Here is a 22,737-nt window from a genome sequence, read left to right as displayed (position 1 = left end):
TCCGCTTTCTCCCTCTTGCGGCAGGCTAGGAGGCCTCAACCCTCCGGGAGCACAGGGAGGACGGGGCCTTTCCCACACTCACCAGGCAGGAGGGGCAGGGAGGATTGGAGGCCCAGGTATGGCTCCCGTGCCTCAGTCTCACCCCGGTGCCTCACCCTCAATGCCCAGCCTTCACCCACTGAGACCTCAGCCCCCCAGCTCAGCCCTGTGCAATTCCTGCTGGTGTCAGGACGCCGCCTGTCTCTGGACCTTCCCAGCCCCACCCCATCCCTGCCCTCATCCCCACAGCCTCCCCTTCACTCTCACCTTGCTCCTGTACTGCACACCCAGAGTCAAGAATCATCACGTTTGGGGTTTGACCCAGGAAGTGACTCCCCCCGCCCCACCCCAAATCCCTTATATGCATGTGTTGGGGAGGGCCCCACTCAGAGCTTTCCAGGGCTTCTTATCTCCAGAGTCCAAGGAGCCCTGGGAAGTCCCACTACCTGCAGCGAATCCCCTCTCCCTGGCCCAGCCCCACGACATCCACATCGCCCCAGAGCCCGGCCACTGCAATACTGCGGCACCCGCTGCTTGGAGCCGGGCTGGAGCCGCTCTTTAGAGCAGCAGCTCGCTAGTCACGGACCCTGGGCTGCAGAAATAGCTGATTCGGGGATTTCCAGGCTGCAGGCTGAGTGGGGGAGTGTGCACCACCCATCCCCATCCGCCTGGCTGGGGCCGCACATCGGTGTTGGGAAGTGTGTGTGTGTGTGTGTGTGTGTGTGTGTGTGTGTGTGTGTGTGTGTTTACGTGTGGGCTAAAGGACAAGACAGATGCCTGAGACTCTCTAGTCGGCTCTGCTGACCCCTCACCACCCTTCAGATGAAAAAGGGGACCGAGCATCAAAGCCTCAAGGTCAGATGCTCCTCTGACTTCCCCCCCACACCGCCACACCCCCGTACCACAGGGCTGCCGTGGGGGGCCTGGGGGGCCTGGCACTCGGCCGGCTTCTCTTGTTTCTCCCTGGGGGAAGAAATGCTTCTCTTTGGAGATCCACCAAAAGCTTTTTTTTTTTTTTTTTTTTACCAGGAGGAGGGAGAAGAGGGCTGAAAGTTCAGAGGGCTGATTTTACTTGATCCTTTTAAACAATGCCAGCAGGTAGCAAGGCAAGGAAAGGAGGACTCACTCCACTGAGGCACAGGAACCCCCCCAAAGGGTGAGTGACCCACCCAAGTACTTGTGTCAGTTTGGTACAGAGTTAGGGCATGGAGCTGGGTCTTGTGACCTCAGATGCTGACCCTTCTCTAATCTACAGGAGGTGGGTGCAGAGCTAAGCCGTGCCCCCCGCCCCAGGGGCTCCTTCCAGTTACCCCTCTTACCAGCTGCTTCTTGTAGACATCTCTAGATGTGGCCCCCGCCCACCCTCCAGCTCTGCCTGGCACTGCCTCCTCCCTCACCCTCTGGGCTCCAACTGATCTCCTTGCAGGTCCTGAGAGGGCTATGCTCTTCCCTGCCACAGAGCCTTTGCACATGTTGTCCTCTTGGTGGAGGACCCTGGCCTCTCTGCCCCACGTCGCAACGCCAACTCCTCTTTGTTCCTCCAGTCGCAGTCCCCTGACACCTCTCCGTGTACCCTGTACTTCTCGTCTGCCTGTAAGGCACTTGTCACCCTTGCCATTTCCCAGTGGAAACTTTCCCCCCACCAGACTGCAAGCTCCAGAACGGAAAGGACTTCCTACCCATCCGGCCCACTGGCACAGAGTGGGCACCCAATACATCCTAGTGGCTCTGAGGTTCGGTGTTTTCAAATCCTGGCACTGCACCTTGTGTGCTGTGCGACCTTGGGCAAATTACATAACCTCTCTGAGCCTCAGCTTTCTCATCTGCAACATGGGGATTCTAATTATAAAACAGGATTATCATAAGGATTAAAGGGATAATGAATGCACAGAGATTAACACAGTGCCATTCCTGGCATATCTGTGTGAAAGAAATAAATGTAAAGAAATACAGAAGAAACGGGGGTTGAAGGAATAAAGGAATGGCCAATGGTCATATTCCTCTCCTCTCAGCCTCCTCCCTGGGGTGTGAAGTCAGTCTCCTCTCCTTGCCCCCCCCCCCCCATGCTTTCAGGACAAAGCAGACGGCTGATGCAGTTCAGTGGCTTCTTCCCTCGCCACCCAGGCTCTGCCTTTTGGGCCATCATGGATTCTCTGCTCTGATCCTGGGTGTCAGCACAGCCCAACCCTGCTTGGAGCGGAGTGGCATGGCAGAGCCCAGGGCAGGGGGCAGGGGGCAGGGGGCAGCAGGGTAGCCTCCTTCATGATCTCCCAGAAAAATCACCTCCACATAAGTCCCCGGAATAAAACAATCCCCTCACCTCCCTTCCAATGAGAGAGCAGCACTTGCGCCCCTCCTACGCAGAAATTCTGGAGCTGCCCTGGAGCTCCGGGCTCCAGTCCAGCCCTGCAGGATCAGGCTCCTGTGGCCCATATGTTTCCCGGGCCGGTGGATGGAGGGCCATGTTAGGAAGAGGTGCTCCGAGGAGGATCTTGCAGTCTCCCCGGGCTGGCTTCCTGTCGTTCAGATGTCCTCCTTTCTAGCTAGTGCCCGAGAAGGCTGACAGTGCTGTCCCTCCAGCCCTGTTCCATGAGCAGCCCCACAGCTGGTACCCTGGGGAAGCAGCCTGTACCCTGGCTGAAGGCAGCCTTGCTGGAAACCCCCACCCCACAGCCCAAGTCTCTGACTGAGACAGAGAAAGGGGGCGCTGGAATAAGCCAACCTAGCTCTTCACCTTGACCAAGTTCCCTCCCCGCTTCGGACCTGTCCGGACAGAATAATGACTCTCAGTTCTTCCCTTCCAGAAATGCAATTGGATTCTTGTAAAGAGCTTCTACATCCTGCAGCCACCACCACGACCACCGCTAGTGCTAACGGAGCCCCGCTCCTCCTCTTCCCCCCTCCTCGCCCCTACCCTCCTCCCTCCCTTCCTCTTCCTCAGCCGCACGGAGCAAACGGAGCAGCGGCCCCCAGCGTTCGTTGGGAGCCATAAGACTTGGAATCATTGGATCTTCACAGCAGTCGGAGGTGACAGGGTGGAAACTACATGGGTTTAAAATCATAGGCTCTAGCTGTATGACCTTGGGCAAGCCACTCAACCCCTCTGCGCCTCATCTGTAAAACAGGAACAAAAATGGTATTCACCTCACTGTGAATATTACATGAGTCAATACGTGGGAAAAACTTAGAAGAACGTTTGGGACATAGTAAGTGCTCAGTAAACGTTAGCTATTATTTTTTTATATTATCTCTATTTTGCAGATGAGAAAACTGATAACAAAATATCTGCTGTTTATTTAGTGCCTACTACGTGCGAGACGGTTTCTATGTGTCGTGGGGGGCAAGAAGTGCAGGGTGGGCGAAGCTGAGGACCGCGTGCATACGCTAAACCTGAGGAGTGTGCTGATAAGGCTCTTCCGGAGTATTTATTTGCATCCATTGGTTTACATGGGGTTACGGAGCGGTACCCCAGGGAGACTCGAATTGTGCCCAAAATGGGCTCCAGGCATATGGAGACATATCTGGTAGTCTTTCAGTAGAGGTTTCTGATAAGTAAATTATCAAAAGGAAGGAGTACAGCTGACAAAATGAGCCAGACCCCACAAAGGGCTTGAGGGTCAGAGGGCATGACTCTCCAGACTGAATCGAGTGGCTGGCCCTTGACCTTGCCTGACTCAGCGGTCTGGAAAGGAAAAGAGCTGTGCGTCAACTGAAGGAGGTCTCGAGAGCTGGCTTGCTAAATGTGACACTCCAGGCTCAGGCCACCCCGCCCCGCGAATGAGCGTTTCGCCATGGGGGTGGGGAGTGGTTCCCATGCTCTGAAAGAGCCTGCAGAGCTGGGAAAGGTGGGAAGCCTGGGCTGGTGGGCACGTCAGCAGGAGGAGCAGAGAGAGGCTGCACGGAGCAGTGTGGGGCTGTGGTGGTGTGGGACACCGAGGCACTGACACCAGCAGCCAGCGGCAGCCCAGACCCACGTGACGACCCACGTGCCAGTCGACTCGAGGAGGTTCCCAGAACACATGCTGGCCGAGGCAGATTCAGAGCACTAGATCTCCAGTAGGAACAGGTAGGTGCCTGGAGCTGGTGCAGTACAGGTACTGAGATGCTAATGCTGGCACTGCCCACGAAGACAGGTAACAGGTGGCGGGCTCACGATAGGCCAGGCACCGTTTTAAGGGTTTGATACAAACTTAACACGACCACCTTAGGAAAGGGGATCCTTCTTATTCCCAGTGTACAGACAGGAAGATTGAGGTAGACAGAGGTAAAATAACTTGTTTGAGGCGACAACTAGGAAGTGGAAGAAGGAGGATTTGAACTCTGATATTCTGCCTCTGAGGTCACGCTCTAAACCCCTCTGCCATATGCCAATCAATATCGAGTGCCCTCACTCCTAAGCAAAAGCTGGACAAGGTTGTGGACACTGGGTCCTACAGAAGATTTACAATTTACTGTTTTTGTTGTTGTTGTTTGTTTGTTTTTTTAGAGAGAGAGAGACAGGGAAAGCCCAGAGGTGAGGGGCTGAGGGGCAGAGAGAGAGAGAATCTTAAGCAGGCTCCACACTCAGCACGGAGCCAGATGCAGGGCTCGATCCCACGACCCTGGGATCATCACCTGAGCCGAAGCTAAGAGTCAGACGCTCAACAGACTGAGCCACCCAGGAGCCCAGCTTTACAACAACCTTATGAAATCAGTGTTTGTCCCCATTTCACAGCCGAGTAAAGTGAGGCTCAAAAAACGCAAATGATTTGCCCAAGTTCACACAGCTGGGAAGTGCCGGGGCCAGGATCCAAGGGCTGGCCCGTGGGGGCTCTAATGCTCATCCATTTCCTGGGCTGTGATGTGACTTGCCCAAGACTATACAGCCAACTCCAGTCTCTTACTGTCACAAGAGAACAAACCATCGCCATATCCCCCATTTTCCTGGACATGAAGAGTGAGTCCAAGTTCTCTCTAGTCTCAAGCCAGACGTGTAGGCCATCTAAGAACAGACGTTTGGCAGAGGGCCCTGTAGAAGAAAAGGGTCTTGGGTCGGAGGATCCTCCCAGAGAATTCAAGAAGCCAACATAAGCAACTCCCATAACTGTGGGTGTGTAAACTGTAGAGTGAGGAACGCTGTTTACCTGGGCAAGCCTCGCGTTTCCAGGTAAGCCTGCCCACCTACGAGCAGGGATTTTAGCCAGCCTAAGACGACCACCAGAAGGGGCCTTGTGTTTGCCCAAGGTGACATTTCTGCCGCCATCTACTGGTCAGAGCAAATATAGAGAGAGGGCACATCATGTGTGTCTATTCCTTCTAGTGTGGCATGGGTCTAGTGGATCTTTGGGGACAAAAAGGGAACCCAGTAGGGATCTTTCTAAGCATTTATTGAGTGTGTACTCAATAAATGAGTGCCCAAGCATTTATTGAGGGCCACCACTCTGCTAGGCCCTAGGATATAAACTGCTCTAGGGCACAACTCGTGCCCGTAGGTCTGTTGGGGGAGACGGGCCCATAAGCACAGAATGATGGAGCAAGGGATACATGGTCCAGAGCCAGTGCACAGAGAACCCTGGAACCACTGGCCGGAGCCTTGCTGGCAGTGACAATGGATGTAAAGATCACCCAAAGAAGACAACTTCCAAATGATTCTCAAAGCACGCTTCTGATTTGATCCTGAGGAAAAAGGGGTCACATCAAGGGACTATCAAGTGCTAAAAAGTGTGGAGTCAGGAACGCACTGGGCACGTTGGCCGGAGACCCTGGACAAAGCGGGGCAGTGGCCAGGAGTGGTGCTGGAGGGGGCCGCAGGCTGGGCTAGAGGGGCCTGGCTTTAACCCTCACGGGCAAGGACACCGTGCGAGGCTTTGACACTATCAACAGGCAGTGAGCTCAGGAGCCGTGCTGGACAGAGAAGGGGTGGGCTACTTACTGCCACTGGTAAGTGAGAGATGATCCCGGACAAGGCGGGCACGGGGGCGAGGCGGGGGGGGGGAGGGGGATGAAGAGGAAGGGGTGAAGACTCATGCTGGCCACTGGGAGTGCAGGGTGGGGGAAAGGGATCCAGGGTGACTCTGGTCTCTGGCTTGTGTCTCACCACCTTCCAAGATGGCAAAGTCATTCATTAAGAGAGGTAGTCCCCCAACGGGGGTGGCAGGGGGGGAAGATGTGAGCTGTGAGTTCACTTGGGGGCATGTTCGGTGGGGAACCTGTGCCAGATTCAGGCAGAGATGCGGGCCTGGAGCTCAGGGAGGAAGCTTACACAGGAGATACACCTTTGGAAGTCGTTGATTCATAAATCATAGAGAAAAAACTTGCTCTGAAGATGCTAATAACCCAGTAAGTGACAGCGACTGGATTTGATCCTCGACTGTTAGACTCTATTGCTGGTTAGTTCTCCTTCCACCTCAGCACGTTCCTATCTATCAATAGTTATTACTTTTCAGGACTAGGTTTCTATTCTACCCATTTTACAGAATTGGAAAGTTGAGGTGCACTTTTAACGAAGCCGCACAAGTTGATGATAGGGTCTGAAGTGGTGCCCATCACAGCCATTCAATTGGAACTATCTCTGGGAGAGCTGCTCCCTCAGCAGAGCGGGTGGCAGTTGATGTCAGTGGAAGGGACACCACCGGAGACAGAACACCCCTCACCCCTTTGCGTTGAGGGAGTGACATCTCAGACGGAAGGATGGTTTGGAAGTCTGGCTTGCCGGGGAGCAGCAGACATGTGCCAAGGGCTGTGGTAATGGCAAAGGAGGAATTCCTGGTCCACGCATCTCTGGGCGACAGGGAGTGTTTGGGGTTCAGCCTCCAGCTTCACTGTTCTCCCAGGATCCACCACACAGATCCCCCCCTAATTTTCATCTCTCACTCTCCTCCAGTGGCTGCCACTGCCCTTCTTTGGGAGACCCACCCCAGATCAAGTGCGATGTATCAATCTGTCTTCCCTGCTCTCTGCATCCTTGACAATGATAGATTAGCACACGGTGACACGAGTCAGTTCCCCCTCCACCCCCCCAACCGCGAGGGGATGGCTGGAGCCCGGGGCCAAAGCAGGAGGCTACCTGCTGCAGTGCGGGGGCTTCTCAGCCTCTCTGTCCATCAGTCACCTGAGGAGCTTAAAAGAAAGATGGCCAGCCCCCCCCCAACTGCCCAGAGATTCAGATTCAATTAGCCTGGGCCCCCCCCCCAGCATCAGTCATTCTCTGTGCAGCCAAGGGGGGAGAACGGACTGCTTCAGAACCATAGTGTGTCCGCTGTGGCTTCAAAGTCAGACCTGGAATCTCGGCTCTGCCTTAATATTAAGGGTGCGACTTGGACGAATTACATAAACTCTATGAGTTCCAGTTTCTTTTTTATTTTTTTTAAGTTTATTTGTTTTGAGAGAGAGCGCGCACACGCAGGCACAAGTGGGAGAGGGGCAGAGAGAGAGCATCCCAAGCAGGCTCCACACTGTGTGCTGAGCCCAACACGGAGCTTGATCTCACGACGGTGAGATCATGGCCTGAGCCGAAATCAAGAGTCAGAAGCTTGACCGACTGAGCCACCCAGGAGCCCCTCCAGTTTCTTTTGCTGAAGGAACATTCATAGCCACCTCATCTAAGATGACACACATAAACACCATGCCTAGAGCTTGGGCTGCCCTTGGACGCCCATCACTCTGCTACCAACTTCCAACTCCCTTAGAGTTTGGGATTTCCTCCTAACCTAGCCTTGCGAGAAGTCCCCCAGCTCAGCAAACCATGGAAAATCTGTTCCTCCCCATGGCAGTTTTCCCTGACTCCGCATCTCGATGCCATTCCCTTGATTGAAAACCCAGAGCGTCACCCTTTTCCAGTGCACCCAGCTCAAAGGCTGCTCCCTGGCCATCATGGCCCTTCCTAAACTGGCCCCATCTGACCGTTCCAACTCTCCTGCCTCTGCCCCCAACGCTGAGCCCCCTGAGCCTTCCAGCCATCCACGTCCTTCCTGTGCCTACCCCCCTGTATCTATTCACATAGTTACCTGGAGCACCTCTCATTGTCCCTCAGAGCCCCCCAGGTGCCATCTCTGCCGTTGGGGCTCCAGTCCTCCCTGACTGGTTCTCACAGGCACAGTTCAGCACTCCATTAGGCACTCTCTGTGCTGTTCTCTGGTCGCATCTCTGGGTGGCCACACGTCCTTCTTCAGACTGTAAGCTCGGTGAGGTGGGGGGCTTGTCCTTGCACGGTTCTGGGCACAAGCCTAATCAGTCGGGGCTGTGGACCTCACACGGAGGTCGGAAAAAGACTAGAACCTTGGCACTCAAGACTGTCCCCAGAGATGGGGAGCAGGGAGTGGGGCTATCTTCAAGCCTACTTCAAACAAACTCTAGCCTCAGTTTCCAGATGGGGAAACAGAGACTGGGTGCTAGAGTCCCAGATGGAGGCGGGGGCCCCTGCTGCTCTGGGTGAGCCATGTCCTGTGACCCTGTCACCTCACCTCCTGGACCACCAGTTATTATTTGCACATCCCCTCCTGAGGAGGAGGTCCTGGTCTAGGAGGCTGGGAACCAGGGTTCTGGGTCTGTCCCTGTGTGACCTTGGCTAAGTTATTCTCTCTCTGGGGTGACATCTCAAAGCCCTGCAAATCCTATGTCTTTATCAGAAGGGTCTGTGTGGTAATGATGCAGTCTTCGGGTGGCCACAGGGCTTGTGGTACCCGGCCAGCCTACTTTCAGCCAGCTCTCGCCCCCAGGGTCCCTCTCTCCCTCCCATCGCAGGCCCCAAACAGGGGAAATTAATTGAGTGTTCAAGTCTCTTCCCTTGCCCAGCTACAGCCAAGCTTACCGGGGAAATTAGGGTGACATTGGTGCAAATAATTGAGTGTCTTTCCCAAAACGGTCTTCAGGCCCTGTTGCTTTAGCTGCTGCTTAAATGGATGAGCTAATTAACTTAAGTAATTGTTCCTGAGGACTAATATTTTCACGGTCACGTGACCTAGAAGGCACATTTTCCCAGGAAGGCCACTCAGCTGTCCGCGCTCCCTCTTGGACGAGGTTTTCCCGGATCCTGTGATAGCTGCCTCCTACCCTGCATGCTCTGCCCTCAACCCAAGCCTGTGTCTTTAAGGGACCAGAACTCCTTCCTCCGGCCTCTGTCCACATGCAAAACCTGACTCTCGACTCACCCTCACCAACCCATTCATCCATTCAACAACTCTGTGTGAGTTGCCTGCTTCGTGCGTCACATGCTGTTCTTGGCACCGAGGAGTCAACGATGGGCAAGACTGTGCCTCACGGGGTGTCCGTCTACTTAGGGATATGACACTAATCATATGACCACAAACATACACTTATGCACGCACACGTCAGATCTACGCTACAATCAGTACTGTGAAGGAGTGTGGGATGGTTCCATACAACTCGAATAGACCATCTTCTTGGGGAGATCAAGGACGGCTTCCTGGAGGAAGCAGCCCTTGAACTGAAGCTTGAAGGCCGTGCAGAAGCTAACCAGGCAGAGAGGGGGAAAGCGCATTCCAGGCAGAGTGAAGTTTCTGCGCAATCCAGGTAAGAGACTGGCTGGACCAGAGTGCTGGAGATGGGAGAGAAGTAGAAGGTTTCAAGAGAGAAGAAAGTGACTGGGTTGGTATTGGGTTGGATATAAAGGGAGGAGAGGCAAGCATCAACAGGAACTCCTACGCTCTGTGCCGCTGGCTAGCAGGGGATGTCACTCACTGGGACAGAAAACCCTCGAGCCACACCAGGTGTGGGCAGTGGGAATAAGCATGGGCCGGGTGTTAAGATACCTTTGAGGCCTCCAAATGGAGATGCTGAGCCAGTGGGTCGCAGGGGAAGGGGCTGGGGGCGGGGATCCACGTTTGCGCGTCACCTACCTAGAGGTGGGGCTTGAAGACGCAGGGTGTGCTCACGTCAGAGGAGGCCAGAAAAGTCCCGGGCACAGCTTGAGGAAGCCAGGTGTGGTTCACCCCAGACAGCGGCCCTACGAGACGTGAGTGCACGCCCCGCTTTCACAACATCGCCTTGTTCTCCTTTGCTACCTCAGAGTCACTGCAGTTTCCGGTTTCCTTTATCTACTGTTGAACCGACAGCGGCTCATGTGCCCGAGACTCTCTGGGTGACCAGGGAGCACTGCGCTACTTCGCGAGGGAGCACCACTAATCTGCCATGCACTGTGCTGAGTCTACGTGTTTTCACTCACTTGGCCTTTGTGAGACAGATATTCCTATCCTCGCTTTTCAGAATAGGATGCTGGGGCTCAGAGATGAGCAGTGTTCCCAGGCACGGGCCTGTGTGGTGTGTTCTCACTCCCACGTGCTGTCTCTCCAGAAGAGACAGGTATGTGCCAGAGGGTCTGAGAGACCCTAGGAGTGCAAGGGGCCAGAACATTCGGTCTCTAATTTCCTCCCGCTGGCCCAGGGCTGCGCGATGATGCAGGGAGAGAGGGCACAGGGGCTTCCATGGGCAGGAAGTGCTGGGCCAAACCGGGGACAGGTTTGGATAAGTGATCCCTGGTCAGAGCAGCGGCGGACCGAGGGCAGGAAATCAGAACCAGAAAGTGTGCCTTGTGCACAGAGAGGAGGCTGTGACTGTAAGAGGTGGTGGCAGGGCGAGTGAAGTGGGCCTGCGCACAGGAGAGGAGGGAGCAGGTTTGTCTGGGGTTGTTCAGAGGCCGCCAAACCTGAGCGCCAAGGGGCTCCCACCACGTTCTGCCCACCCCACCCAATACACACCCTGGGGCCTTCACCACGGGTTGGAGATGGGGTAGGACCCTGTCCTACTGGGGCTGTAGAGGGCCTGGGAGGGGGCCCTCCTGGGAGGAGGCTGGGCAGCCCTCCCTGCCGCACCCCTACGAGGCAGAGGAGCAGGTGTTCCCAGCAACTGGCCTGCAGCTCCTGATCTGCTGCAACAAGGGATTGTGAGGCACTGATGGGAGAGGCAGGCGGTGGAACACACGTGCGTGCACGCAGGCGCACACAAACATGCGTGTAGGTGCACAGGCACACGCACACACATGCAGGCGCACATGCACGCACACACGCATGTAGGTACATGTACACACACACATGCATGCAGGTACACACACGCGCGTGCATGTGCGTGTAGGTAAGGAACACCCAGGCACACAGGTACGCAGACACACACACAGACACACACACAGACACACACACGCCAATCGGAAGAGTCAGCCGGGGAGATCGGCCCCATCAGGAATAATCCAGAGGCTGAACTGATCATAGCTGTGTGACTCCAAGGCAAATCGAATCCTCTCTGGGCTCCCTATCCTCAGCTCCCAAGGGCTTCTTCTGCTCCCCTGTCTCCTTGATTTTTGCTGCTTTTTATTCTAGACCCAGAGCAGCAGTGGTGCCATTCTCTATCTGGGCATCTGGCCCCTCCCTCCTGCTCCAGGGCCCTGAGAGCCTGAGACACAAAGCCAAGGGTGGGAGGGTACAAAGACCAAGGGACCTGGCCTGGGTTTGAGTCCTGACTGCCGCTTTCTAAGTGGACAACCTTGAGGACGTGTCTTGAACCTTCCTGAGGCTCACGTGTCATCTATAAAAGCAGCAGATAACACTTCTTGTAGCAAGGATGTTGTGAAGCTTTGATGGCTATAGAGCACGTTGAATGTTACACACACCGCACGCAGAGGGCCCGACACAGCCATACATGTGACTTCCCTTTGCCCCCCGGCTCAGCTGTCCCAGCCCCAGCTCCGGGCAGGAGCCCCCTGACCTGCATCCCCGATAACCCAGCCTCTGCTTGCACGTTGTAGCAGGGGCTGCCTCATCTTGAACCATAATCTGTCTCCCTATAATCTGAATCTCTTCCACTGCTGGCGAGAGTGAGCCATCCAGAAGGGGTGATGGCTCTCCTGTTCTCTGAGAACAGCCGCTGTGGCCCCCACGGCATCTTTGTCTACCTACTGTGCTCCCTCCCTTCTCCTTCGGTGTTTGCCACTGTCTCCACCATTCTGGCCAAATTCTTCCAGACACGACCTGGTCTGTCTATCCTTCTTGGAATGGGATATCCAAAGAAGTCCAACACACCCCAAACATGAGGCAGTTAAGTCCAAACTCCAGGGGTCAGACTTTGGCAGAGTCCTAGGTAAAAGGTACGGTTACATTTCTTTCCCGTGGATGTACTTCTGATGGCCATGTATCATTTGCTCCCGATCAAGTCAAGAGGCAGATGTTTACATAATTTATAATCCTATCTGGAGATGTTCTGAAGTGTGACCCAGACCTGATTGAGATTTCCGGTCAGCGGCACAGCCTGGCACAGAGCTGGTCCAAACACACCCACGCAGGAGGCACGCTCACCACGGTCTTAGGGCAACCTCCCAGAGCAGTGCCAAAGGCGGCCTTCGGAAGAGATGATCAGGGCCCAGGGAGGGCCTCTTCGCCCACCCATAGGTCTGTCTCCTCCCAGGCAGACCTGAAGCCCATTTCCCTGGGAGAGGGGGGCCAGGCCCCTGGACAGAACTGATCCTTGCTTTTAGAAGGGAAGACGGGGGTGGGAGGTTACCACATGGCCCTGGGGATAAGTCGGGTGGGAGGGTAGCAGTCAGGCAACTCTGTGAGCTGGAGAAGGTTGGTGGTTCCCTGTATTTTTCCCTCTCCTCCCTCACACAGGAATGCTGTGAGCTGGCTTTGGGGGCACGGCTCCTGGGGCGATGAATGGAAGATGCCTCCCCCTGGACGGCCTCTCACTTGCCCTGATGTCAGCCTCCCTGTCCAGAAACCGACAGCCTTGTCCTCCACAAGCCCTGTGAGACGGGCTGGAGCCAGTAGTGGGGAGGGGGCTTCTGGAGGGTGAAGGCAGAGGGCTCCAGGGGGGCCATCCTCCTGGAAGAGGCTCAGGGTTAGGGGGGATGGCACTGCCCCTGCCCCCGGCACGAGTGTCAGTGCTGTCCTCCCGGGCTGCGTAGAACAGCTAATCTAGGACCTCACTAACCTATCAGCAGAAAGTCACCAGACCCCCTCCGGCGCGTCCTGTCACTTGTCTCACTCCACATGTTCTGTCCCTTCCGGCACCACCTCTGGGCCTCTGCCCTAGAACCAGCTCTGCCCTCAGTTCACCGAGTGACCTTGGGCAAGTCGCTTCACGTCTCTGGGTCTTGGGCTCCATGCTAATACAATAAAAAGACTAGATGAGATGGTCTCTTAGGTCCCTCTCAGCTCTGATGGTCCCATGAGTCTGCAAGCTGGGAGATGGGAAGTGGATGGACAGCAAAGGCTATGTGGCCCCCTTTTTTGGAGAGAACAAGGAGAGAATGGAAGGACGGCTCACACCGGGCGGCGTCAGGAATGGGCACATGCAGGTTTCGGCTAAACATACCCTCAGCGATGGAGATAAGCAGGGCATTGTGACAAAGCCCGACCACCCAGTCCCCCTGCTCTCTCCCCTCCCCCTGCTCTGCCACCCCACCTTTGCCTCTCCCTCGGATCCTGCCCGGGCCGGTCAGGGGCTGGGTGGCAGGAGAGCCGGTGGCCCACCTCCCCTGCCCCTCCCTGGCCGTCAGGGCTGTGACAGCAGCTGCCAGAGGGGGCGAGGAGGCCCTGGGCCGGGTGCAGGCTGGGTGACGACGTGTGGCGGATGTGTGCCTCAAGCAGCCGCCCAGCAGCCTGCACCAACCTCAGAGGCTCTGCAATGCAGTGGTAGGATTTTTTTTTTGTTGTTAGTTTTTTTCCTAAAAGTCCTCATTTCCCAGGGAAATGTGCAGCCAAATGCTTCCAGAAAGGGGCGGCCAGGTTGCCCGGGGATGTGTCAGCCCTTCCGATTCAGTGTCGTGGCCTCCACCTCTGGCCCCTGCCAGTGTGCAGCCAGCCCCCTGCCCTCTGCTCCTGGCGGGACCAGGGGGCCCGAATGGAAGCAGCATGAAGTGGCTGAGCTTCCTTTCCCAAGGCCTGGGACACAGACCGATGGAACCTGAACGTTTGTTGAATCAGACCACTTCTCAGTTTCCCGATCTCCCTGGGCTCTGGCTTGAGGCTCTGTCTCACACACAGAGATGTCTTCAGATTCAAAGAGACTCTCCCTCCTTCTCTCTCTGTCTCTGTCTCTGTCTCTCTCTCCCCGAATGAGCATTTTGGGCGTGGGGGGAACAATGCCCCCCTTTGGTGTATCAAGTCCCAAATCTGCTACAGGGTTCCCAAGAAGGCCAAGAACTTGAACCACCTGTCCTGCCTCCCCTGCCCCACTGCACAGCATACTAATTTTGCACACGCTCTACTTCTGGGTTCTTCTGTCTTCTGTTCTTGGGTTTCATTTTAAGGGAACTTTTCAATCCAGCTCTGCTTCCCCGATCGAAAAGGTGGTGAGTTCAATCAGCTATGAAAATAAAGCTGGACGAGGAGCCTCATGGAACACGGGCAGACCTACCCTTGCCAGCTCGGCTCCTCCCCTTCCCTTGGTTTCCCCAGAACTCCAAAGCCACAGGGAGACCCGGGGGTTGGAGGGGGTGAGCTCTCTGCTGACCGAAAGCAGCAGCAGGAGATGGCTCCGACGAAGAAATGTGGTCCGCGGCATTTGCTAGGTGGGTGGCATTTCAGCCTTCAAAAGGACTTCAACAGCCCTCTCTCTGCAGGGGCAGGTACAGCTGTGGGCTGGCTCTCCCGTGCCCTGAGCTCTCTCCCCACAACCTGGAGGGGCTACGAGGGCCACGTCTGCCCTTCTCGGTGATGTTGGGGCTCTTTCGGGCACAGATGGTTCTAGCTCAGGGGCAGCCAGGACATAGCCGAGCCAATCTGGGCACAGCCCAGGGAGAGAAGCTGCCAGTCTGCCATCTGCCGAGCAGGTGACAGCCAGCGACATGCAAGTCGGGGGTGAGGGGCAGGGAGCTCAGGGCTAGTAGGGTCAGAGCCGCGGCCTGCAGGAACTCGCCTTGCTGCCTTCAGAAGCCACGGGCCCCACACAGGAAGCGCCTCCGGGCCCCAAGTGCCATGTAGGTCTTTAAATGAAAATGAACCAACCCTCCACCTGAGGGATATGCCCCCTCTGCGCTGTGTATTTCCACCAAAGCACAGGCTGGAGGTGAAAGTGACGACTCTTCTCACTCAGATCAGGACGGTGGGCGGGGCTCAGCTCCAAGGATGGGAAGGGGGACCGGGATGAGCCACGGGGAAACATCCCACCAGGGAAGCAATGGGAATCCCACATAATGTTTAGAAGCCAGGCTTTGGTCCCAACTCTGCTACCCTCCAGCTGTGTGCCCCAGGGCGAGTTCGTTCACTCTGCAGAGTCTCAGTTGCCTCATCTGTAACAGCCACGCCTCATGGGGCTGTTGGGAAGTTACATGACATAATACACACACGCCTCTGTGAGTGAAGGCTACTGTTTGTTTTCCTACTACTACCCACAGGGTGGTAGGTGAGAAGGGCAGGGAATCTCCACCCCAGCAACCCTAACCAAATGGCTCCCAGATTTTAATGTGCATTCAAAATCTCCTGGAAGCTTCCATAAAGTACAGATTCCCAGGCCCAACCCCCAAATTCTGGGTCCGCAGGTTTAGTTTGGGCATCCTGCGTGATTATGACGCGGGTGGTCCGCGGGCCACATTTTGAGAAGCACTGCCACAAAGGACAGGAGAGCCCGTTCCAAGGGCCCTGGCTCAAGGACAGTGTGGATACGGAGTGTGGATGTGCTCGCTCCCGGTGTATTAACCCTGGCCCCTGCTCCTCCCCCCCAGCCCCTGCCCTCCTCTCCTCTGGGTGCAAGGACGCTCCGGTGCCTTGTCCCTGCCACAGTCTCACGCTTTTGCATCCAAACTCCTCAGGTCAGTCCTCCATTCAGCAAATCCTTACTGAGTGCCTGCTCGATTCCAGACACTTCTAGGTGCTAGAGGTAGGGCAACGAGTGAAAAACAAAAATCCTTGTAATTTGTGTATTGATTGACTCAGTCACTCGGTCTTTCATTCATTCATTCAGTGAATAGTACTTACAGCCTACTCTCTGCCAGGCACTGCACAGGTGCTAAGGTTGACATTTGCAGAGTCCTCCTTGTCAGAAAAAGGCCAAGGAAGAGATGCCCTTAGGGACCGAGTGCCCTTGGGGCCCCTCAGCTCCAAACCCCAACGCAGAGGGCAGTGTCAGGCTGGCTCCCACAGAGGCACCCAGGGGAGACCCCCCCCCCCCCAGCTCCGCCAACTGCAGAGTGGGATCGTCAGGCAGGAGAGGCGATCTGGAAGAGACGGATGGCTTGGTCTTCTCCCCAGCTCACTCATCGTCACTGCTGGATACAAAGTATTTTTTTCCTGATCCAACCCTGTCCTTTTACATAATCCTATGCCTCATAATTACGTGTGAGGATGGGCCAATTCCCCCAAACGCGGTGTCAGGCCATCGATAACGCTCCCTTGCCATTGCACCGCGCCACTCCGTGGCCCTCAAGCCACCTGGCAGGGGGAGCTCAGCCCCTGGCCTCGATTTTTCATGGGAGTCCTGCATCCATCACCGGGCTGCCAGCTCCGGTCTCTACTCCAAGGGGGCAGGTGTTCAGAGAGAACATTCTGCAGGCGCTGGCCCATTCCCACCGCCCCTGCCAGAGTGCTTATAAAGCACTCAGGGCCTTCGGAATCCATTGCACCCAATCCCCTCATTTTGCAGATGGGGTAACTGAGGCTCGGGGCTGGTCACAGAGGGAGCGTATTTACTTCACTCATTCATTTACCCATCCATTAACTCGTCAAACACCTTGAGAGTCTGTTAGGGACTAAGGCTGTGCTAGTCACTGCACATACAAGGATGACGAAGATCTGGTGCCTGACCTCAAGAGGCTCACGATCCAATTAGGAAACACATGTCACCATAGTCCAATATAGTAAGCACACTGATCTGTGTGGTGGGAATAGAAAGGAGCTGAGGGGGCTTCTGTGCAGACTTTTAGAGGGAAAACAGGAATCGCCCAAGCACATGGCATCCCAGGCAGAGGGCGCATCATAAGCAAAGACCAGGAAGCAGCAAGAGGCTTGTCGTATGCAAGGCCGGCGGTATAACTGAGGCCGGGCCCAGATCTTCAGATTCCAGTGTCTTCCCCTCCCTCTGCAGCCTTGTGGCTTGCTAGGGAATCACACTTCCTGATCCCTTGTGTGCAGTGGGGCCTGCCTGGGGCAAAGTTAACCCTCTAATTAGCAGTGATGTTCAGGGTGACCTCAAGAAGGGAGCATGCCAATTACTAATACTCATTGGGGCCAATGACCCCTCCACAGGTGGAGTGAGCAAGGATACGAGCAGTGCCCCATGCTACCCTTGCACCTGCATGGGGACAGGAGAGCTAGGCTGTTCCACACCATTAATCAACAGTGGGTGGGGGTAGGGGCACCTGGGTGGCTCAGTCAGTGAAGCATCCGACTTCAGCCCAGGTCATGATCTCACGGTTCGTGGGTTCGAGCCCCGCGTCGGGCTCTGTGCTGATGGCTCGGAGCCTGGAGCCTGCTTCGGATTCTGTGTCTCCCTCTCCCTCCACTCCTCCCCCTCTAGTGCTCTGTCTCTATCTCTCTCAGAAATAAATAAACATAAAAAAAAAAATAGGGGGAGCCTGCTTCGGATTCTGTGTCTCCCTCTCTCTCCACTCTTCCCCCTCTAGTGCTCTGTCTCTATCTCTCTCAGAAATAAATAAACATCAAAAAAAAAAAAAAATAGTGGGTTGGAAACCCTGAATATGCCATCTTCTCTGAGCTGAGTGCACATGCCCCCAACTTCTCTGGGCACATGTGCCAGGCTCATTGGGAGACACTGTGTGTGGTGACTACAAATACAGTTTCTGCATTACACAAAGCTTGGTGCAATTGTTAGTTCAGCCATTTAACTATCTGAGTAGCCTTGGGCAAGCCAGACAACCTCTCCGAGCCTCAGGATCATCTGCAAAAGAGGATTAATAACATCCATCCTGTACGGTTGCCAAAAAGTAAACACAGTGTATACACAATGGTTAGCGTAAGTGCCTGGCACATAGTCTGTAAATCGTAAGTAGCAACAGTGGAGATAATGACAGGGGTTGGAAGGCGATGGGAGGAGGAGAGGAATGATAGCAGGATGCAACCCTGAGTCCCTGGACACACCTCCATGGCCCAGAGTTAACTGGATGCACCGGCCCAAATTCCTTAACCTCTCTCGGCTTCATTTGTTGTTGCTTTCAGTTTTCCCTGTGATGGAAATAATAATATTTCACAGGATTATTATGGAAATTAAATCATACTATGCATGGGAGGTGCCTCCATGTCGCAACAGTGTAGTAGATATTTCTTCCTGCCTTGTGCAGAACTAGGCTCCTGCTCCACCCCTCTTGGCATCAGTAAGGGCACCCTTCCCTGGATTAGCCTGAGATTATGGAAATGTGGGGCAAGGGATGGGGCCAAGGTATCAAAAATAGACCCAAACATATATGGTCAGTTAACTGATGACAAAGGAGGCAGGAACACACCAAGGGACAATGGGGACCATTACCCTCAGCAGGAGGAAGACCTCTGGGCTCACGTGTTTCCTCAACAGTCACTCTAGCATGGACTGTGGGTTCCCACACTAGCAGCTCAGCCTTGTTCCCAAGCCCTGGCCTCCCCTGTCCAGCTGTTTGTTAGACACGCCGTCTGCATCCCATCCACAGTACTTGCTGAGCAAACTCCTCCAAGCAGGCTCTTCCTTCTGAATTCGTTGTGCCTGCTCATGGACGACTGTGTCTCCGTCCACTCTGCCTCAAACTCTTCAGGACATCTATCTATCATCCATCTATCACCTATCTATCTATCTACCTATCTATCATCTATTAATTTATTTATTTTAGACAGAGAGAGAGAGAGAGGGCGAGTGTGAGTGGGGGAGAGGGGCAGAGGGAGAAAGAGAGAGAGAATCCCAAGCAGGCTCCACACTCAGCATGGAGCTCATTGTGGGTCTGGATCCCACGACGCTGGGATCATGACCTGAGCTGAAATCAAGAGTCAGACACTCAACCAGGGCACCTGGGCGGCTCAGTTGGTCAAGCATCCCACTTCGGCTCAGGTCATGATCTTACAGTTTGTGAGTTCGAGCCCCGCGTCAGGCTCTGTGCTGACAGCTCAGACCCTGGAGCCTGCTTCCGATTCCGTGTCTCCCTCTCTCTGCGCCTCCCCTACTCACGCCTCTGTCTCTCTCTCTTTCGCTCAAAAGCAAATAAACATTAAAAAAAAAAAAAAAAGAGTCAGACCTTTAAAAAAAAGAGAGAGAGAGAGAGAGACACTCAACCAACTGAGCCATCCAGGCGCCCCCGGGACCTCTTTTTTTAAAAGACTTCTTATTTATGGACATTTTCAAACTTACGCAGAAGTAGAAAGAAGAGTATAATATGCCTCATGTGCTTGTCACTCAACCTCAACATTTATGAACATTTTGCAATCTTGTTTTAGCTAGTATCCCCCACATTTTCTTTCTTTTTTTTTTTTTTCCTGGAGCATTTTAAAGCGAATCCAGACATCATGTTATTTGTCCCATAAATACTTCAGCATGGCTCTCTAAAAACTTTTTAAAAATATAATCTTCATGACCACGATGTCACCATCATACGTAGCACAGTAAGATTCTTTAATAGCAAATAACACCCAATCTGTATTCAAACTTTCCTGATTGCCTCAAAAATTTCTTTTCCCTCCTCTGTTTTCCACCAGAAGTTTTATGGTTTCAAATCTTACGTTCAAGTCTTTAATCCACTTTGAGTTGATTTTTGCATATGATATAAGAGAGTGGTCCAGTTTCTTTGTCTTGCGTGTGACTCCCCAGTTTCCCCAGCACCATTTATTGAAGAGGCCATCCTTTCCCTATTGTATATTCTTGCCTCCTTCGTCAGAAACTATGGACCGTATACGTGCAGGCTTATTTCTGGGCTCTCTATTCTGTTCCACTGATCTGTGTGTCTGCTTTGATGCCAGTACCATACCGTTTTGATTACTCTAGCTTTGTAGTATAGTTTTGCCTTTTTCAAAAACTGTTTGAGTCTACACCTTGCATTTGGTTATTATATCCAATAAGTTATTCTATGATCGAGCCTCTCCCTTTTTTGCTGTCATTGATTTGTTGCACAAACCAGGTCACTTGTCCTGTGCTATGTCCTGCTTCCAGGACTGGCTGATTTCTTCCTCCTGGTATGGTTCAGCTTTCCTCTGCTTTCCCATTACAGTTCACACCTCCATGTTCTTAATTTACCCATTTACCTGCAGGTTTCCCCCAACTAGACTGGGAGCTCCTGAGGGTCAGGACTGGCTTTTGATTTTCTTCCTATCCCCAGAGCCTAACACTATGCCTGTCACGTAATAAACATTCAATCAATATTCACAGAACAGATGCAACTCCGCCATCAATGACATTGGACTCACAACGCTGTAGGATAGTGACAGGGTTTTGGCAGCAATCTCACGTCGGGCACTGGGGGAGCTGTCAGCGCACAGCAGTAGCAGCAGGTAGTGGGTGTGAAAATTCCCTTGGGCACCTCTCTTCTCCCAACACGTTCTCCAGTACTCCAGCCACCCACCCCATCGCCCCTCAAGCCTTCCTCCGGTGAATTAGACACTCCCCAGCCTGGCTAAGGAAGCCCTGCTTTGGCCACAGGGCAAGGGGGATGCAGGGCAGGATGCATCCAGGAGCCCAGGACTCAGTCCCGTGCCTGAGCAACATGTTTGCCAGCAGCCCTGGGCATCTGGATGCTCTGTATATTGGGCTCTTAGCAAAATGGATTCCCCTTTCTCTACTCTGCACTCATTTTCTGATGGTCTTGAAATCCAAGAAGTTCCTCCCCTGAATGCAAGTCAGCCAAATTACAAAACTCCACGATTCCATGAGAGTGCCCTCTGGAGCTATTCCATGAGGCAGAATTTGGGAGGAATCAGCTACCCTGCCCTGTGCTCTTCTGTCCCTACCTTCAAGTAATTGTCTCCTCCTCGCGTTCACAGATGGAGAGGCAGGCTTACACAGGGCCTGAACCTGGGCCTTCCAGAAAGAGAGGAGATGACTGCTAAGGGGGTGTTGGGAAGACCTTTCCACGTGAAATGAGGAAAGCAATTCCCATTCCTTCTTCCTAACATAAGCCCAAGAGGTCCTTATGAAGTCTAAGCTCAAGCACTTCAGCCTGGTTCAGCCTTAGCCAGGAGGAAAGCAACTCACTTACACCCAACTTGGGTGTCCTGAGTGCACCACTAGCAACAAAGCCCAGTTCCTCCATTGCCCTTATTTTCATGTTTTCTAATCAACTTTACTGAAGTATAATTACATATAGACAATAAAATATACTAATTTTAAGGATATAGTTTGAAGAGTTTTGTTAACTTCACCACCATCCTAATGTAGATGCAGAACATCCCCATCACCCCAAAATTTGCCTCTTTGTGCTCAATCCCCCATCATCCCCAGCCCCAGGTAACCCCTGATTTGTTTTTCTCACTATAGATTATTTCATCTGTTTGAAAAGTTCATATAAATGGAATCATACCGTATACAACCTTCTGCCTGGCTTCTTTTGCTCAGCATAATTATTTTGAGATTCACCCATGTTGTTGCAGGTAACAGCAATTCATTCCTTGTTGTTGTTGTTGCTGAATATAGTATGCCATTGTATGGAGTGCCTATTTAAATTTAAATTTAAAATAATTTAAAGGTTATTTATATCTTCTGTTCCTATCCTTCCCCCCATCTCCTGTTCTAAGAAACTCTGCTGCCTTCTAGAGGATAATGAATTTGTCTCTGGGATGAACATGGTAAAGTAAAAAGGGAAATTGCAAAAAAAAAAAAAAAAAGAGAGAGAGAGAGTAAAGAAGGAGAATCTTTGCTGCCACCTCTTACATACAGCATGGAGTCAAAAGGTTATGTCTGGATTGGGGAGAGACTGAACGAAGTAACTTCTTACACTGCTTTTTAGCTCATTCCATTTCTGTGACATTCATCAAAAAAGAAATGAGCACCAGGGCACTGGCTGGCTCTGTCAGTGGAGCACGCAACTCTTGATATCGGGGTCATAAGTTTGAGCCCCATCCATGCTGGGAGTAGAAATTACTTTAAAAATATATATACGAGCACCTACTATGTCCTCAACCTTGGGCTGAGGACACATGACAAGTTCAAGGCACTTGTCAGGAAGGCAGGCAGATAAACACGTGATTTGTGTTTCTCCACTGGACTCAAACCACAGGGAAGTTTGGGGATCCATGTCTTGGGCCTCCAGATAGAGTCTATGCCTATAGCTGGGAAATAAAACTACTTAAGTCTTTGGCTGTGATATCCTGAAAGGCCACAGGAGAGAGGTATCGTTTTGTGAGTAATATGAATTTCTCCACATTTCTCTCTTGTTCTGTACATCAGGGTCTCTGACAGAGCCTCGGAGCATGTCTCTCCCCTTCCTATCTGTCCCTCACTCCCTGGTTCCTTGTCTATCCACATTAACTGGTCGTGAACCCAAAATTTATATTTGTGTTATTTTTTGTGCTTATTGATAGGCTCTTGTGTTCACAATTCCTAATTTAAGAAGCAGATAAATGGGACACAAATTTATTTCTTTAAAAAGCTAACTAAAATGAGTTAGTTTTGTCAGCAGCTCTCAGTAGGAGAAAAGTTTACCTGGTCCCTGGTCTTCATAATGCCAAATAACTAATTTAGCTTAAATTTCCCCAGTGATCTGACAGCTTGACTGGTAGTTTCAGCAGAATCTGGATTCAATCTACCTGTTGAAATGGTACAATTCTCTTCACCCAGAGAAATCTCCCATCCAAGAAACTGGGACACACT

The 22,737-nt window shown here is 53.0% G+C and overlaps 1 protein-coding gene across 3 annotated transcripts in view; it reads right to left on the bottom strand.

Moving 5' to 3' along the window:
- SYT2 (synaptotagmin 2) overlaps positions 1-22,737 on the bottom strand; it is a 109,019-nt gene that overhangs the window by 47,787 nt on the left and 38,495 nt on the right. Inside the window, exon 1 of one of the 3 annotated variants that reach the window (XM_086694505.1) lies at positions 21,449-21,473. The exons of the other annotated variants lie outside the window; for them this stretch is intronic. The gene's annotated coding sequence lies outside the window, so the exon portion shown is untranslated. Of the gene's footprint in view, positions 1-21,448; positions 21,474-22,737 lie in introns of those variants that run through there. 3 annotated transcript variants of the gene reach the window in all.

This window comes from Puma concolor, chromosome E4, assembly GCF_028749965.1.
Source record: "Puma concolor isolate L17-30 chromosome E4, mPumCon1.1.hap2, whole genome shotgun sequence".
NCBI lineage: Eukaryota > Metazoa > Chordata > Mammalia > Carnivora > Felidae > Puma > Puma concolor.
Note: the sequence above shows the minus strand (reverse complement) of the source record. Positions and strands in the feature narration are given on the sequence as shown.